At 40.1% G+C, this 11,963-nt stretch overlaps 1 pseudogene across 1 annotated transcript; it reads right to left on the bottom strand.

The window, feature by feature from the left end:
• Nucleotides 1-3,034: 3,034 nt before the first annotated feature.
• LOC148116512 (veficolin-1-like) lies at nucleotides 3,035-10,566 on the bottom strand (annotated as a pseudogene). The gene is made up of 8 exons (XR_015730481.1): nucleotides 10,081-10,566; nucleotides 8,901-9,038; nucleotides 8,181-8,243; nucleotides 7,075-7,110; nucleotides 6,287-6,420; nucleotides 4,501-4,630; nucleotides 3,799-3,933; nucleotides 3,035-3,399 (listed from the first exon to the last, which is right to left on the bottom strand). The product of XR_015730481.1 is annotated as a veficolin-1-like (transcript).
• Between the last annotated feature and the right edge of the window lie 1,397 nt (nucleotides 10,567-11,963).

Below are 11,963 nucleotides of genomic sequence, written 5' to 3'. Positions count from 1 at the left end.
CTTTATTCGTGTTCATGTTCATATTTACACTTGCTACCTTGTACATGTTTGACAAACAAATCAAATAAAAAAAATAAAAATAAAATATATCCGTCCTTAAGCTTGGACTTTGGAGTTTAGCCCCTCAAGTTGACTAGCCTCTGAAGACGTGAAGTGGTGCTTCCTATAGGTTCTTATAAAGGAGCAAGTTCACTGGATGTCATCTTAATGTCCTTTCCCGCAGAGAGAAATCAGCACCAGCACAATCGTCCATTGCATGGAGTCCCCCCACCCCCCTTTACAGGCTATTTAAGACAGGTTATGCTCATGGCTTAATAAGCAGCGTTGAATTGGTGATTTGAGTTGTAATGCATACCCTATTCCGCTTTCTTAAAATCAGTCAGAGGTGGAAAATCCTGAAATGGGAGTGATTTGTGTAGCAAAGGCCAGGTTCATCCCTTCTCAGGTGACTTTTTCTCCTCCTGACCTTTAATAGTGGAATAGGATACAAACTCCCATGCCACTTCAAAGAGATTGTTAATAGCAATATCTTTTTATATTCTCCATAACTTAGAAATGACTGTTAGCTAATTTGATATGATCCGAACAGCACAAGGATGACTTGATACAGCTGCTCCTCCATCTTTGAACTCAAAATTATAGTATGATTTAGTAGTCCTACACAGTTTTATTATCTTACCAATTTGCAATTACTTGATCCACTTCAGTACAGTGATACAAATATGGAGAACTGAACACAACTGTGCACATAAGGGACCCGATGGCTCAGTGGCTAAGATGCTGAGCTTGTCGATCAAAAGGTTTTTGTTTTTTAATTTGATTTATATGCCACCCTTCTCTGGAGACTCAGGGTGGCTTACAATGCATTAAGCAATAGCCTTCATACTTTTGTATATTTGTACAAAGTCAGCTTATTGCCCCCACCATCTGGGTCCTCATTTTACCTACCTTAGAAAGGATGGAAGGCTGAGTCAACCTTGAGCCTGGTGAGATTTGAACTTGCAGTAATTGCAGGCAGCTGATGTTAATAACAGTCTGCTAAGGAGCCACCAGGCTCCTTAGGTTGGCAGTTCAGGGCTCGAATCCGTAGTGCTGTATAATGGAATGAGCTCCCCTTACTTGTCCCAGTTTCTGCCAACCTAGCAGTTTGAAAGCATGTAAAAAATGCAAGTAGAAAAATAGAGACCACTTTGGTGGGAAAGTAACAGTGCTCCATGCGCTTTCAGCATTTACTCATGCTGGCCACATGACCACGGAAACGTCTTCGGACAGTGCTGGCTCTTCGGCTTAGAAACGGAGATGAGCACTGCCCCTAGAGCTGGAAACAACTAGCATGCATGTGCAGGGAACCTTTACGTTTATGCACATAATACAGTAAGGAACTTGTTCTAATGCTAGTGAGGCATGATTCACTGACTTTAAGAAAAGAATAATTTATAGTGTTTGCAGAATGGTGACATCTTTGGGTCTTAACCATTAACATAACTCTTCTACACCTTCATAATAGGTGCTATTGCTTACCTAAATTTTGGAATATTCGGTGGTAATATGTTCACCGGCTGATTGAGACACAGAGATATATAAACAGGAAGAGTGCCTTTTGAAGTTGATCTCTTAAAAGCACAATTTGGAATGTTTAAATCTTATATTTGACTTTTCCCTTTCTTTTTTTCCCCTCTCCTAGTTGATACTATAGAAATTGGTTCCAAGATGGAATTTACCAGCATGGGGGTCATGAGATTAGATGACCTATGAAATGTTGGTACCATAGAGTGTTCATTGGGCTCATTCTTGGCAACAGTTATATATTTTATATATTTTTATATAATGCTGCTTTGTGATTTGTATTGTTTTAAGTACATTGTTAACTGCCCAGAGTCACATTTGCAAAATGGTCATATGAATCAATTCAATAAACCAATCAACTCTACTTTTATAACAGCATAGCTATATTTCTAGATATCTTAAAGGTCTGTGTAGTATACTGACCCTGATGGAAGTGGAAGTTACATACAGGTTTTAAAATAGCCAAATATATTATGGTAGTATGCATTTGGAACACATGTGCTAGATTCCCATTTAATATTTGATTACTTTTTAGCAGTTTCTAAACTTGCATCTAATGCCTTATCTCACTCGTTGTTAGGGACACAGACTTATTTTCTGCATCATAAAGAAATTTGTTACATGTCTTTTCCCAATAGTAAATTCCAGTAGCTCACAAGAAATATGTCGTAATACAGTAGGAATACATTCAATAGGAAGATTGGAGAATTCAAATAAGTGCGAGACAATTTTAATGGAAAAGAATAGAAAACCTATCTCTACTGCATTGTCTCCAGGCGCTTCCAGATCACCAGCTTTTTAATGTTTTTCGGACCGAGTGCCCAAAAAACCCCCAAAATGCCCCCGTGCATGCGCCCCACTCCCACATATGTGCACACCCCTGCATGTGCTTGTGCATATGCACACAGCCCCACTGCGCCCCACCCCTGCACATGTGTGCATTCCCCCCTGCATGGGCTCTGCATGCACAGCAGAGACCCAAAACCAGCTGGCCGGCGGGAGGCGCACATGCATGCACGACAGAGCTGAACTGGGGCGATAGCTCATGTACACACAGAGAGGGGGATGCATGCCACCTATGGCACGCGTGCCATAGGTTCGCCAACAGACTAAACTGGCTTACTGATTAGTTTTTTAACTCTATATGAGCCTATTCCCTCTCTCCTTTTTGCATCTGCACTCACGCTAGAAAGAGAAGAGAAATTGACCAATCATTACCCAGGATGAAAAAAAAATCTTTCTTTCCTTCAATAGAAAGCAAGCCAGCCTAAGAGAAAGTGTCTTGAAATAGCCCCGTCTATAAAAACAGGATTGCAGGGATTGCTGTTGCTAAGCAATGCGGTCATGCTTTATGACAATATTACTCAGTGATGGAAATTCCAGGCCCAAATGCTGTTGTCAGTCAAACACTACCTGTCAGCGTTCCGAATAATGCACTCATTGAAAGCAAAACTCCGAGGCAGGTAGATTCCTCTAAGAACAGGTTTATTGGATACATCATATTGGCACAGCCGGTGAAAACCAAATCTGAAGAGTTATTTTTAGTAAGAGTTGAACAATTGTGAATATACTGATATTTCACCTATTGAGGTCTAATTTTCATGTCCACATATTTGTAAGAATAATGGTGCCCCTTCCCAGCAGACCAGTTGATGCCATCAGCATAAGAGCTATGTTCTCCTTTGTGATACAGGCCATTCAGGTTGGAAGAGTGGCAGGCACCATACCACCAACCTCCCTTGTAACTCACAGCACAACTTCCGGATTCATAGGTATCATTGTCTTTGTCTTTTGTAGAGAATGCCATGCCTTTATGTCCTGAGAAAGAATCCCCTGAATGAAGATAATCAGAGGAGAAAGTCAATGATTTACTGTATTGTTACTTTCAGTCACAGTGCTACAACAGTGAAAAATGTATATTCTCTGCTAGGAAGAATTCAGGAAATAAAAAATAATAGAATGCATCTTATATGCAGAAATACTAGCCAGACTAGTAATTCTAAAATTCACTATAAAAAATAATACATTTCTTATAAATAGAAGTGGAAGGCAAAACCATAAGAAATGTTTTTTATATTCATATGGTGCCCTGAGGCTTGTTGGACTTGGCTAAAAGCCGTCGGAAAAACACCTGCTGTATATGGCAAATTTTTAACTGTTTTAAAATAATTGTGTTTTATGATCTATTCCATACCAGGTACTCAAATGAAGAACAGCCTCTATATAACTCACCCATGTTGCCATCCAAATAGGAGCCCAACATTAGCTTATAGTTTTCATTTTCATTTGTGATTCTGAAACTGGAATATGTTGCAAAGGTTGTGGAACCGTTGAAATCTTCCACATCAATTCACAATTGCTGTGTTCCTAAACACCAAAGGTTAGATGTTATTAGGGAATGAATACCAGAGATGCAGAAATCCTTGAAGGGAAGCATATTGATCGCTGTAGTAGACTTTCATTCCACAAGGAGCACAAGAGTTGAGCCAGGAAAATTAAACCACTGTCAGAAAGTCACAATTTTTGTCGGATCATTTTGCACAATTAGCCAGAAAGTCATCCATGCATTGCCACTTTTTCCTTTGCTTTCACAAAGTCAATATTTTTATAACTGTCTACCTATATATAGCAAGTAAGGCAGTGAGGAGGGATACAGATTGATGCTGAGGTGTCCTGGTTCCATATATATCTATATCTATATATCTATATCTATATCTATATCTATATCTATATCTATATTTATCTATCTATCTATCTATCTATCTATCTATCTATCTATCTATCTATCTATCTATCTATGAACATTTGTGTGTGTGTGTGTCTGATATTCATCTTTCCTTATAAATTAATTCTGATAATGATGAGCGTTATCAGTGTAAATGTATTTAAATTATCAAACTGAGCCTCAGGTAGAAGAGGAGATTTTGGACTTACCAGAGCTGGTGAGAAGATGGATCTTATCATTGCCCAACCAGAATTCTGATCCTTGCCTCCCAAACCCTTTCTTGTATGATTCCCAGTTACGGTAGAAATTGACAGAGCCATCCTGCCTCCTCTGGAAGACCTGGTTGAAAGAGAGAATCTGCTTTCTTAATATTATACCATTTCCATTTGGGTCTCTCATCCTGGCTTAGCAAGTTCTTACTACTTCTTTAAAAGTAAAGCATTGTGGCAGGGTGACTGCATAATTAAAAAGTTGTTTGGAAGCACTACTACCAGTGGTGGGATTCAGCCAGTTCGCACCACTTCGGGAGAACCGGTTGTTAACTTTCTGAACAGTTTGGCAAACTGGTTGTTGGAGGAAATCATTAGGGCAGAGAACCGGTTGTTAAATTACTTGAATCCCACCACTGACTACTACCCATGTTGTCTGGACCTAAAATGCAGTATGAAAGGCCACCTTTGCCTGCACTCACATTTGGACCAAAAGAAAGGAATGAAGAAAAACTGAGGTGGCATAGAATTGCCTATTTTTTTCTAGAATAAGGATTGCCCTCTCTTCTTTGCAGAGCTTGAGGGGTTAGGGTTCCTGCTGAGGAAGGGGCAACCCAAGATCTGCTGAACTCTGCTTCAGGCAGGTAGAAGGGAGATTTCTATAATTTCCTCCAAAGCACCTGAGAACAAGACAAGAAGTAACAGATGGAAATTTATCAAAGAGAAATCCCACCTAGAACTAAGGAGAAATTTCCTGTCAGTGAGAACAATTAATCAGTGGAACAGCTTGCTTCCAGAAGTTGTGGGGGTTCCGTTACTGGAGATTTTTAAGAAGAGACTGGACAGCCATTTATCTGGAATGGCATAGGCCATAGGGCCTCCTGCTTGAACAGGTGGTTGGATTAGAAGCCCTCCAAGGTCCCTGCCAACTCCGTTATTCTGTATTCTGTGCTCTGTACAAAGGTTCTCTGGCCCTGTCCAGGTATGCTGGACAACAACTCTTGACATTCTCAGCCAGCATGACAAACAGCTGGGAATCCTAGATACTGTCACCCCAACAGATCTGGAGGGAGCCAGGTTGGAAAAAGCTGTTTTGACCCCGACCCCAGAGGCTGATTTATCTTCGCATACTGAGTCGGAGGATGATATGGAGGAGGAGGAAGCTGTCACGAGCTATGTGCCGGAGGGGCCGTCTTCACTGGTGCGTCAGCAAGAACTGACAGCTGCTGACGTGCCTCTGGACCCCAGCCAAATTCACGAGGAAACAGAGGCCGGTAACGAGGAGGGGGAGCCCCTATTGGATGCAAGAGAGAGACATAGGAGACGTCGTAGAGAACAGCTATTGCCACGTCTCAAGAGGTGTGGTCAGGAGACGTAGGGCCACACCCTACAAAGTATAAAAGGGGTGTGACTGGGCTGGAAAGGCGTGATGAACAATTTGTTGGTGTTTTGGATGTAGTGGATTTACAACTGTTAGTTTGGAGTTTTTTGACAAGAGTCTGCATTCCTGCATTAGCCTGCTGGCTGTCTGCCAAGACCTTTGGAACATTGCCCGGTAATTATTGGACTGAGATACGCTTTGAAAGAGAACTATTTATTAAAGGGCCAGCTTCAGTCTCTCTAGTCTGCGTTCGTTACTGCCAGGCTATTTGAGCTTCTGCAAGGCCACTCATGGGAGGGGACAGAACAAAAGCTGAGTTAGCCTTTGAATATTACTAATGAATTAAAAGGTATTTTCCTGTTTTCATTATGTTGGCAGGAAATATCTCTAAGCTCTCTTACTTACCAACCAGCCCCCTCCATCTACTTCCATGTCACAGAAAACCACCATCACTTTCCCTGTGATTGGATAGATGGTGTACCAGCCAGTGAGGGTTTCTCCTTGTTCCTGGAGCTCCTTGCAGTTTCGGGCTCTTCCCTCTGAGAGAAGAATATGGGGGTGGAGGTTAAAATGTGTGGATCAGTTCAGATTCTCTCTGTTCTGAAAATATATGTGGTGAGACAATTAGAGGTTTCTGTGCAAGAATGTGTTCATTGAAATCACCATAATGCCTATTATAGGAGAATGGATACACGTTGGTATGCAATAATATTTAAAAAATTAAAGAAAAAAATTATTTACTTATTTATTTATAATATTTATATGCCATCCATCTCATATCTAATGGCTCTGAGTGGCTTACAGCATATAGGTATAGGTAGATCCTTCAAGACCTGAATAAGACATACAGTATTTGAATATGTAGCAGGTTCTCCAAATTAGAGTCATTAATTATCAGGGAGGGGGATCACGGGAGATAGAGTCTATCATTTTTAGAAGATGCAGGTTGGGGAAAGCTGATATGTGCAGATGAAATGCATCACAATGATCCTTAAACTGTGATCAGACAATTTGTACTATTCCAAACATCGATTCTAGGCTGTTCAGGCAGTTTTGCATTTATTATCCTGAGTGATAAAGGTCAAACAAATGGAGATCAAAACAAAGATAAAATCAAGCTGATGGCATTTGTGCCAATTATCTGGAGAAGTTTGAGGTTAATGATTAAGCAAGGGGAGAATGCTTAGACATACCTTCCGGCTGACAGCCTTCTAAGCGGCAGGGTTCCCCTGTGGAAAGTGGAAAAAAAAAACTGCTTTTGAGCTAAACAAACTCAGGGCTCCAAGTCAAAGGAAATATGAAGATGAGAACTATTTCACAGTTTCCCCTCAACTTACAACCATTCATTTAATGACCATTTGGAGTTACAAAGGCACTGAAAAAAGTGACTTATGACAACTGTTGCAGCATCTCTGTATTCACACTATCAAAATTCGGAAGTTTGGAATCCTGAAAGGATTTTAAGAGAGGAGTAAAGTATTTTATGTTAAAACAATGGATATGTGATTTAAGAAAATATTGATTTGATTTGGGTCTTAGAAGTAAGGAACATATATGAAATACTGATTGTTAAAATGATAAGTGAATATAACAAAGAGCTGTCTATAGTTGGAGTTTAAGATTTAGGGTGATATAGCAGAATGCCAAATATTTAGAATAAGATATTAGATTGAGTGATAAAAATTGGGTTTGGATTTCTTTGTGTCTTTTTCTCTCCCCCCCTCACCTTTTTAAGATGTTAATGGATGAAATTTGGAAGGGAATGTGAGCAATTGTACTTATTTTATATCGGATCAAACCCTTGCTCTAAAAGATGTATTTTATCTATGTTTAAAAATAAATAAAAAAAATTTCAAAAAAAAAAAATTGGAAGCTTGGCAACTGGCTCATAATGGCTGCAGTGTCCCAGAGTCTTGTCATCACCTTGGCAACATTCTGACAATCAAATCCACTGGGGAAGCCAGATTTACTAACATCTGCAGCAATTCACTTATCAACTGTGGCACAAAAGGTCATAAAAGACGGTTGAGTTTTGAGTTGAGTTTTCCCCCGTCTTAGCAATGGAAATTTTGGGCTCAATTGTGGTCATGCATTGAGAACTATCTGTTTATCAACACCTCTCTTTATGCAAGTTCCTTATCTATTTTCTTGCCTAGAGGAATAGACAGGTAGAAAATCCACCTGCAAAGAACTTGTCTTGCAGAGTCATCACCAAAGTAGAAGCTTCAATAAGAATATTTGTTTGGAGACCAAGAGGCTTTAGGATTTCCATATATTTCCCTCATTGGAGATACATTACCTTTGTCTCCTTTGTCTCCCTTTGGTCCAGCTTTTCCAGGTATCCCAGCAGAGCCCTTTTCACCTAAGGAGAACACAACAAAGCTCCTTAAAAGAACACCTGGAATATACCAAGAGTTTTCCAAATCTTGTCTTTGTAAAAAGCAAGACAATCACAGAGGCTTTTATCTCTCAATTTGCAAAAAGGGGGCAACAACCCTTTCATAAACAGGAGAGCTACCTACACACTTTCCACATAATGGAAGGATGTATAACTATTCTGAACTTGCATTGTTTTTCAGGTTTTCCTCATCTTTCTCAAGCACTGCAAAGACCGTAACACCTTGCTAGGAAAGAACTGACTGATCCCTGGAAAACAAGGAAGCTGATGGGCATAAGAATAGTTCTTTTAACAAAATGATACAATCCATCCTCCCTAAAAAAGAACTAGAAGTTCCAACTACAGAGGCATTCCCAACTGCTACTATTGTACAACCATCAGCATTTTTAAAATCCTCTTCCTCACCTGAAATGCAACCTTCCTAGTACAGCACCCTCCCTTCCTAGCTGGAATTTGAGGGGCAGGGCATGTTTTTCATCCCTCTGCCAAGTAACCTTGGTGATGCTTTCTCCAACATCCTTTCTTCTAGACTGTTCAGGCTTTGAGTTTTCTAGTAACAGAGCAAATAAGCTGCTAGATCTCTTTGACATCAATTGACAACAGAAATAGGCATCAACTTACCTGGGGGCCCCTGAGGTCCTGGCTCACCCTTGGCTCCAGAAAGACCATTTGTTCCTGGCACACCTGGAATTCCAGGTATCCCTGCCTGGCCCTGGAGAACAATCTTGTCACTCCCACATTGTGCTAAGCTCTTCAGCTCTGGAATAGAAGAAAGAGCATAAACCGAATGAGAAACTAAACAAAAGCAAGAAGGTTTTTCTCACAGTCTGACAAATCATACAGTGGCCCTAGTTTGGATCAGGGGCAAAATCCAGTAGGTTCTGACAGGTTCTTGAGAACCAGAAGCGGAAATTTTGAGTAGTTTGTAGAACCAGCAAATACCCCCTCTGTCTGGTCCCAGAGTCGGGTGGGAATGGAGATTTTGCAGTATCCTTCCCCTGAAGTGGGATGGAAATGGAGATTTTGCATACCTACTAAGACATGCCCACCAAGCCACACCATGCCCACTAAGCCACGCCCACAGAACTGGTAGTAAAAAAAATTGAATTTCACCACTGGTTTAGATGCTAGAAAACCAGCATGATGCAGCAGATAACATTGGGTTTCTATTTCGGGGAATTTTAGACAAGTTCACTCTTATTTTTTACTGAGCCTTCATAAGCTTTTAAAGCCTGCATTTTTTGAACTGCAAGAGGAAGAGTGAGAAGGCAAAAGAACAATGACATGTACAGAATACTCTTAGGAAACAAACCCTGTTATTATGATGTACACATTTTCCTTTCAAATATTCTAGTTGATTACCTTACACACTTTTTGGCCAAAGACAAACTCCACTGGTCTATTTCTTTCCCCATCCTTTAAACCCTTCTAGAATGGCTGTAATTTCACTAAAGCTCCTTCTGTGGTCTGCCAACGTTGCTCCTTGAACATCCATTCCTCCCTCTGGCCAATAACCAATCAGAAAATGGCTACTAGACAATGCCTTCCCCACATTGTTGTGTTTGGGTTTCACAATGAGGAAAAAATAAAAAGAAAATTAACCATAGCCTGCAGGTGTGGCAAAAGTGCCAAACAGCACCTTCCTTAAAGGGAGGGGAAGTCCCAGCAGCTGGAACGTGAAACGAGAGGGGAGATGGAGTTCCCACTGGTGATGAAGTGTCCTGCGGTTATGGGAGAAGCTCTCTAGAGCAATCTATCTTAATTAACTTTCTCACCCCAGAAAGGACCAATTGAGACTCACGTGCACAGCAGCTGGTTTCTGTCTCCTCCTGTGTGGATAGTCCCCTCTCTGCAGACAGAGCAATCAGGAATAGGAAGCAAAAACCAATCCAAGTTGTCATCTTGCCTCAGGAAACCTAGTTTGCTGTCCTTTAAATATGTCTTTGAACTGGGCTGGGGAATTGGCGTTCTTGTATTTATAGCAATGCCTATTCTGTAAACAGAGTAATGGGGAAATAATAGAATTTCCTTGCAAAAGTACTGGAGGAAACTGTTGAAAATCTTCTCTTGCAACACCTGCTTTCACAAATCTTGGCAATATTTTCAGATGAGGGATGGAACTCTAGAAAAAAATAGAAATCTTTGCATTGCATTATGTTCCCCACCCTTTGTCTTTCCTTGAGAATTTTCTGTGGTACAATGTGGATCTTTAACCTTGGTTATCAGAGGGAGAGAAGAAACATGAGTGAGCTGCACTTCAGGTAAACAAATACGTCAGCTTTTACAATTTTCCTTCTTGGATAGATACACCCTGACAAAGACTGACAATACCCCAATTATCTTGCAAGTTGATTGTATGTAATTTAAGAGCTGTTCATTAATCTCTTCTGCTATTTTCATATGTACTTATGGATTATAAATGTATTTTACACCTAGACAATATCAATATCTATTAGGCTCTTCTCAAAAAGGCAATTTGTGCTAGCCTTGCCAGTCTTGCCATAAAAGCAGGTCAAATTAAAAATAAAAAAAAACAGGAAAGACAAATTACCCATATCAGTAAGAAAGCTCCAATCCCAAAAAAATCCCTCTGGCGAAAAAACAAAACTGGCTATATAGCTAACTTTAAAAGCCACTACAAAAATATATGCCATCAAATAAAGACTGAACGCACCAATTACTACATCAAACAAGAAGAAAACGCACGAAATCCAAACTCACCTTTTATAATTTTGTAAATAACAAGCTTAAAGACTTGAGATCCATTCCACCCCTAAAAGGACCTAACAGTAACAAATGCAATGATGAAGCAGTTAAAGGAAACCTCTTTAACACATTCTTCGGTTCACTCTTTGTAAACAGCAATTGCTCATGCCCAACATTCCCTAATCGTACCACCAATAACTACAACGATCTAATACAAATAGATTTCACAGAAGATAACATTGAAAAGCCACTACGTAGACTAAAACCATCTCTATCTATTGGACCTGATGAACTATGTGCATACTTCTTAAAAAAGCTTTCCACTGCTATAGCAGAACCCCTAAGCATAATCGTTGAAAAATCTTTCAGGACCAGCTCCCTACCCAACCTATGGTCACTAGCCATGGTCATCCCTATCTTCAAAAAGGGAGACCCCAGCGTAGTCGAAAATCACAGACCAATCTCTTTATGCTGTGTTACTGCAAAGTCATGGAATCAATCATCAACCAATCCATTACCCTCCACCTAGAAACAAACAACTTACTCTCTAATAAACAATTTGGTTTCAGAAAAAAATTATTCTGTAATCTACAACTTCTACACTGCAAAAACAAATGGACTATAAATCTTGATCAGGGCAAAGCAATAGATGCAATTTACATAGACTTCTGTAAAGCCTTTGATTCAGTGGTACATGACAAACTACTTCTAAAACTACAATCCTATGGCATCTCCGGACCCCTCCATAATTGTATAACCGTGTTCCTGTCAAACAGACAACAAGTGGTCAAAATAGGGAGTGCTCTATCAAATCCTGCACCTGTTAATAGCGGTGTCCCCCAAGTCAGCATTCTAGGACCAACACTCTTCATAAATGACCTTTGTGATCATATTATAAGTAATTGTGTTCTCTTTGCCGATGATGTAAAACTATTTAACACCACTAACAATGCTGCTACCCTTCAAAAAGACCTTGAT

This window comes from Pantherophis guttatus, chromosome 1 (assembly GCF_059756535.1).
Source record: "Pantherophis guttatus breed Tessera chromosome 1, ASM5975653v1, whole genome shotgun sequence".
NCBI lineage: Eukaryota > Metazoa > Chordata > Lepidosauria > Squamata > Colubridae > Pantherophis > Pantherophis guttatus.
This window is presented reverse-complemented; position numbering and strand designations above follow the sequence as displayed.